Source organism: Cryptomeria japonica, unplaced genomic scaffold (assembly GCF_030272615.1).
Source record: "Cryptomeria japonica unplaced genomic scaffold, Sugi_1.0 HiC_scaffold_168, whole genome shotgun sequence".
NCBI lineage: Eukaryota > Viridiplantae > Streptophyta > Pinopsida > Cupressales > Cupressaceae > Cryptomeria > Cryptomeria japonica.
In genome coordinates, this window is record NW_026728990.1 from 180001 (window position 1) to 187175 (window position 7175).

Consider the following 7175-nt stretch of genomic DNA (forward strand, 5'->3'; position numbering starts at 1 on the left):
CGTGCACGTTGTCGGAGCCCGGTTTGCCCCGGGTGCGCACCTCGCGTGCACCTTCGTCGGGGTGGGCACCTTGGCTGGGTTTGCCCCGGCTGCGCTCCGAAGCGGGGTTATTGGAGCGCCGCCTCTTTTTTTGTCGGAGCGTTTGGTGGGGTTTCTCGCATTGGCTCTTCCGAGGCCCGGTTGCCACCCTGGCGCGCACGAAGTCGGAAGTAGGGTTAATTGCCCGGGTGCGCACCTTTGCCAGGGTGGGCACCTTACCTGGGCTGCGCACCAGGGCGGGCTCAAGATGGCACGCGCGTTCCGTTTTTTTCACTATCTTTCAAAACGGAAATTTTAAAATCTCCTTTTTTTTTTGCCTTTTCTGGAAATTAGTGAAGGCAGCGCATCAAAGGTGCGCACCTCGCTGCCCACCTTGGTGTGCTCTGAGGTGCGCACCCGGGAGCGCTACGAAGTGTGCTCCAAGGTGCGGCGTGCACGTTGTCGGAGCCCGGTTTGCCCCGGGTGCGCACCTCGCCTGCACCTTGGCCGGGGTGGGCACCTTGGCTGGGTTTGCCCAGGGTGCGCTCCGAAGCGGGGTTACTGGAGCGCCCCCTCTTTTTTTGTCAGAGCGTTTGGTGGGGTTTCTCGCATTGGCTCTTCCCAGGCCCGGTTGTTGGGTGCGCTCCCACCCTGGCGCGCGCGAAGTTGGAAGTTGGGTTAATTGCCCGGGCGCGCACCTTCGCCAGGGTGGGCACCTTGGTGCGCACACCTTGGCTGGGCTGCGCACCAGGGCGGGCTCAAGATGGCACCAGCATTCCCTTTTTCTCACTATCTTTCAAAACGGAAATTTTAAAATCTCGTTTTTTTTTTGCCTTTTATGGAAATTAGTGAAGGCATCGCATCAAAGGTGCGCACCTCGCTGCCCACCTTGGTGTGCTCCGAGGTGCCCACCACGGTGCGCAACGCCGGTGCGAACCCGGGAGCGCCCCGATGTGTGCTCCAAGGTGCGGCGTGCACGAAGTCGGACCCCGGTTTGCCCCGGGTGCGCACCTCGCGTGCACCTTGGTGCGCACACCTTGGCTGGGTTGCGCGGCCTGGTGGGCACCATGGTGCGCACCAAGGAGCGCTCCGAAGTGTGCTCCAAGGTGCGGCGTGCACGAAGTCGGAGCCCGGTTTGCCCCGGGTACGCACCTCGCGTGCACCTTCGCCGGGGTGGGCACCTCGGCTGGGTTGCGCGCCCTGGTGCGCACCAAGGAGCGCTCCGAAGTGTGCTCCAAGGTGCGGCGTGCACGAAGTCGGAGCCCGGTTTGCCCCGGGTGCGCACCTTCGCCGCGGTGCGCACCATGGCGTGCACGAAGTCGGAGCCCGGTTTGCCCCGGGTGCGCACCTCGCGTGCACCTTCGGCGGGGTTGCGCGCCCTGGTGGGCACCATGGTGCGCACCAAGGAGCGCTCCGAAGTGTGCTCCAAGGTGCGGCGTGCACGAAGTCGGAGCCCGGTTTGCCCCGGGTGCGCACCTCGCGTGCACCTTCGGCGGGGTTGCGCGCCCTGGTGGGCACCATGGTGCGCACCAAGGAGCGCTCCGAAGTGTGCTCCAAGGTGCGGCGTGCACGAAGTCGGAGCCCGGTTTGCCCCGGGTGCGCACCTCGCGTGCACCTTCGCCGCGGTGGGCACCATGGCGTGCACGAAGTCGGAGCCCGGTTTGCCCCGGGTGCGCACCTCGCGTGCACCTTCGCCGGGGTGGGCACCTCGGCTGGGTTGCGCGCCCTGGTGCGCACCAAGGAGCGCTCCGAAGTGTGCTCCAAGGTGCGGCGTGCACGAAGTCGGAGCCCGGTTTGCCCCGGGTGCGCACCTCGCGTGCACCTTCGCCAGGGTGGGCACCTCGGTGCGCACACCTTCTCAATGTTTTCTTGCCTTTTCTGGAAATTGGTGAAGGCAGCGCATCAAAGGTGCGCACCTCGGTGTGCTCCGAGGTGCGAACCCGAGAGCGCTCCGAGGTGCCCACGAAGTCGAAAGTCGGGTTAATTGCATTGTTTTCCCCGGGTGCGCTCCGAGGTGCGCAACATCGGCGCGCACCAAGGAGGGCTCCGAAGTGTGCTCCAAGGTGCGCACGATGGCGTGCACCTCTGGTGCGCACGATTCGGAGCTCGGTTTGACCGGGGTGCGCACACCTTGGCTGGGTTGCGCACCTTTTGTGCGCTCCAAGGTGCGCACGAAGTCGGAGCTCGGTTTGCCCCGGGTGCGCACCTTCGCCAGGGTGCGCACCTTGATGCGCACGCCTTGGCTGGGCTGCGCACCTTGGTGGGCGCCATGGTGCGCACCTTTCGTGCGCTCCAAGGTGCGCACGAAGTCGGAGCTCGGTTTGCCCCGGGTGCGCACCTTGGTGGGCGCCATGGTGCACTCCGAGGTGCCCAAGATTGGTGCGCACCAAGGAGCGCTCCGAAGTGCGCTCCAAGGTGCGCGCGAAGTCGAAAGTTGGGTTAATTGTCCGGTTTGCCTCGGGTGCGCACCTTGCGTGCACCTTCGCCAGGGTGGGCGCCTTGGTGCGCACACCTTGGCTGGGCTGCGCACACCTTGGCACCCGCGTTTCCTTCATTTTAAATTTTTTTTTTTTACAATCTCTCAAGTGGGAAATTCTATAATCTCAACTTTTTTTGCCTTTTCAGGAAACTTTTGAATGGAGCGCATCATTGGTGCGCTCCGAAGTGTGCTCCAAAGCTCTCTCCAGCTGCGTGCACCTGCCCCGGCCGCGCACCCGGCCCCGCCCAGCTTCGCTCACCTGTCCCGGGCGTCTGGTGCGGAACCTTAGAGTAAGAAACATCACCGTGCACCTTGGCCAACGTGCGCGACTCGACCGAGCGCGCACTGGCCGAGGTGCACACCGATTTCACCTGGGTGCGCGCGCAGCACCTCGGGCGCACCGGGGTGCGCGCACAACGCCCGGGTTGCACCGTGGCCTGTGTGCTCGGGGCGCCTCGGGTGCGCGCTCGGTGTCGCCCCCGCGCGCGCGGTAGTGCGGGCAGCGCACCCCGGCCCGGCCCGGCCCCGACGAGAACGCAAACGGGCAAAAGGTTTATTCAAATAGCATTGCGACGCCCGGCGAAAAACTAAAAAAGGGTGCAACACCGGGACTTCCCGGGAGGTCACCCATCCCAGTACTACTCCGGCCCAAGCGCGCTTAACTGCGGAGTTCTGATGGGATCCGGTGCACTAACGCTGGTATGATCGCACCCGTTATGAGCTTGTCGCAGTGTGTACTTAGCAAACCGCGACCCACGTGCGAATCCACCCCGGCCACCCACCCCCGTCGAGGTGCACACCCTCCCTCGCGAAGTGCGCCCCGTTCGCCAAGTGTGAGCCCTGCCCGGGTGCGCGCACCTTGCTAGGGCGTCGGGTGTGCACCCGGCCCGGCCTACGTGCGTGCACCTGGAGGGGGCGTCGTGTGCGTGCAGTGTCCCGTCTGCAACGCGGTGCCCACACACCACCTCGGGCGCAACGACCTGCGCTCACATGTGGGCCGAGTGCACCTTGGTGCATGTTCGGGGCGCCTCGGGTGCACGCTCGATCTTGCCCCGGTGCACCAAGGCGCTCGGTTTGCCCCGGGTGCGCACTTGGTGCAAGGTGGGCACCCAAAATAGGGATCAAGCACCAAAACACAAGTTTCGGGATGCAAAATGGGACCCAAGGACCACAAATGCGTTCCAAGACCCATGATGGGTCCACGAGAACAAAAATGTGTTCCGAGACTTAATAAACAAATATTGGGTTTTAGGAGAAGAAACATGCTCTGATGCCCAAAACGAGAATCGACCCCGAAAAGGCCACAGGCCAAAAGTGGGATGCGAGACAAAAAAAAATGGGACCCGAGGACCAAAATTGGGTTCCCAGGTCGAAGACAGGGCAACCGGACAAGAAACGACCTCTAAGGCTCGAAATGAGTCCCGACGACTAAAACTTGACAAGAAGCACCCATCAGGCACCCAACTCGACACCCATGGGATGCCGACCCACCCGGGCTTCCACCTAGCACACCTTGGCACCCACCCACCCTCGCACCCAACCTCGCACCCAACTTAGCACCTTTGAACCCACATTGGCACTCACCCTGACCCTGGCACCTTGGAACCCACATTGGCACTCACCTTGACCCTGGCACCCACCTTTGCACTCACCTTGGGACCCACCCTGGCTCCCACCTCGGCACCCACCCAGACACCCACCTTGGTTCCTTGGCACCCACCTTGGATCCTTGGCACCCACCCCGACACCCACCTTGGCACGCAACTTGGCTACTTGCCACCCACCTTGGCTCCTTGACGCCCACCCCGACAACCACCCCGTGACCTACCCTGGCTAGGGTTGGTGCACACCCACCCTGGTGCCCACCTTGGCACCCACCCTATGACCCACCTTGGCACGCACCTTAGTACCCACCCCGTTACCCACCCTAGGACCCACCCCGTGACCCACCTTGGCCAGGGTGGGTGCCTTGGTGCGCACAACTTGCCTGGGCTGCACACCAGGGCGGGCTCAAGATGGCACCCGCGTTCCGTTTTTTTCACTATCTTTCAAAACGGAAATTTTAAAATCTCATTTTTTTCTTTTTTTTGCCTTTTCTGGAAATTAGTGAAGGCAGCGCATCAAAGGTGCGCAATGCTGGTGCGAACCCGGGAGCGCTCCGATGTGTGCTCCAAGGTGCGGCGTGCACGAAGTCCGAGCCCGGTTTGCCCCGGGTGCGCACCTCGCGTGCACCTTCGCCGGGGTGAGCACCTTGGCTGGGTTGCGCGCCCTGGTGCGTACCAAGGAGCGCTCTGAAGTGTGCTCCAAGGTGCGGCGTGCACGAAGTCGGAGCCCGGTTTGCCCCGGGTGTGCACCTCGGGTGCGCACCTCGCGTGCACCTTCGCTGCGGTGGGCACCTTGGCTGGGTTGCGCGCCTTGGTGGGCACCATGCAGTGCACGAAGTCGGAGCCCGGTTTGCCCCGGGCGCGCACCTCCGCCAGGGTGGGCACCTTGGTGCGCACAACTTGCCTGGGCTGCGCATCAGGAAGGGCTCAAGATGGCACCCGCGTTCCGTTTTTTTCACTATCTTTCAGAACGGAAATTTTAAAATATCGTTTTTTTTTGCCTTTTCTGGAAATTAGTGAAGGCAGCGCATCAAAGGTGCGCAACGCTGGTGCGAACCTGGGAGCGCTCCGATGTGTGCTCCAAGGTGCGGCGTGCACGAAGTCGGAGCCCGGTTTGCCTCGGGTGCGCCCTGGTGGGCACCATGGTGCGCACCAAGGAGCGCTCCGAAGTGTGCTCCAAGGTGCGGCCTGCACGAAGTCGGAGCCCGGTTTGCCCCGGGTGTGCACCTCGGGTGGGCACCTTGGTGCGCATGCCTTGCCTGGGCTGCGCACCAGGGCGGGCTCAAGATGGCACCCGCGTTCCTTTTTTTTCACTATCTTTCAAAACGGAAATTTTAAAATCTCATTTTTTTTTGCCTTTTTCTGGAAATTAGTGAAGGCAGCGCATCAAAGGTGCGCACCTCGCTGCCCACCACGGTGCGCAACGCCGGTGGGCACCCGGGAGTGCTTCGAAGTGTGCTCCAAGGTGCTGCGTGCACGTTGTCGGAGCCCGGTTTGCCCCGGGTGCGCACCTCGCGTGCACCTTCGTCGGGGTGGGCACCTTGGCTTGGTTTGCCCCGGCTGCGCTCCGAAGCGGGGTTATTGGAGCGCCGCCTCTTTTTTTGTCGGAGCGTTTGGTGGGGTTTCTCGCATTGGCTCTTCCGAGGCCCGGTTGCCACCCTGGCGCGCACGAAGTCGGAAGTAGGGTTAATTGCCCGGGTGCGCACCTTTGCCAGGGTGGCACCTTACCTGGGCTGCGCACCAGGGCGGGCTCAAGATGGCACGCGCGTTCCGTTTTTTTCACTATCTTTCAAAACGGAAATTTTAAAATCTCCTTTTTTTTTTGCCTTTTCTGGAAATTAGTGAAGGCAGCGCATCAAAGGTGCGCACCTCGCTGCCCACCTTGGTGTGCTCTGAGGTGCGCACCCGGGAGCGCTACGAAGTGTGCTCCAAGGTGCGGCGTGCACGTTGTCGGAGCCCGGTTTGCCCCGGGTGCGCACCTCGCCTGCACCTTGGCCGGGGTGGGCACCTTGGCTGGGTTTGCCCAGGGTGCGCTCCGAAGCGGGGTTACTGGAGCGCCCCCTCTTTTTTTGTCAGAGAGTTTGGTGGGGTTTCTCGCATTGGCTCTTCCCAGGCCCGGTTGTTGGGTGCGCTCCCACCCTGGCGCGCGCGAAGTTGGAAGTTGGGTTAATTGCCCGGGCGCGCACCTTCGCCAGGGTGGGCACCTTGGTGCGCAAACCTTGGCTGGGCTGCGCACCAGGGCGGGCTCAAGATGGCACCAGCATTCCCTTTTTCTCACTATCTTTCAAAACGGAAATTTTAAAATCTCGTTTTTTTTTTGCCTTTTATGGAAATTAGTGAAGGCATCGCATCAAAGGTGCGCACCTCGCTGCCCACCTTGGTGTGCTCCGAGGTGCCCACCACGGTGCGCAACGCCGGTGCGAACCCGGGAGCGCCCCGATGTGTGCTCCAAGGTGCGGCGTGCACGAAGTCGGACCCCGGTTTGCCCCGGGTGCGCACCTCGCGTGCACCTTGGTGCGCACACCTTGGCTGGGTTGCGCGGCCTGGTGGGCACCATGGTGCGCACCAAGGAGCGCTCCGAAGTGTGCTCCAAGGTGCGGCGTGCACGAAGTCGGAGCCCGGTTTGCCCCGGGTGCGCACCTTCGCCGCGGTGGGCACCATGGCGTGCACGAAGTCGGAGCCCGGTTTGCCCCGGGTGCGCACCTCGCGTGCACCTTCGCCGGGGTGGGCACCTCGGCTGGGTTGCGCGCCCTGGTGCGCACCAAGGAGCGCTCTGAAGTGTGCTCCAAGGTGCGGCGTGCACGAAGTCGGAGCCCGGTTTGCCCCGGGTGTGCACCTCGCGTGCACCTTCGCTGCGGTGGGCACCTTGGCTGGGTTGCGCGCCTTGGTGGGCACCATGCAGTGCACGAAGTCGGAGCCCGGTTTGCCCCGGGCGCGCACCTCCGCCAGGGTGGGCACCTTGGTGCGCACAACTTGCCTGGGCTGCGCACCAGGAAGGGCTCAAGATGGCACCCGCGTTCCGTTTTTTTCACTATCTTTCAGAACGGAAATTTTAAAATATCGTTTTTTTTTGC

General features: G+C 62.7%; 1 non-coding gene across 1 annotated transcript; it reads right to left on the reverse strand.

Moving 5' to 3' along the window:
• Nucleotides 1-3091: 3091 nt before the first annotated feature.
• LOC131867326 (5S ribosomal RNA) lies at nt 3092-3210 on the reverse strand. Its single transcript, XR_009365885.1, has one exon. It is a non-coding gene; the product is annotated as a 5S ribosomal RNA (ribosomal RNA).
• Between the last annotated feature and the right edge of the window lie 3965 nt (nt 3211-7175).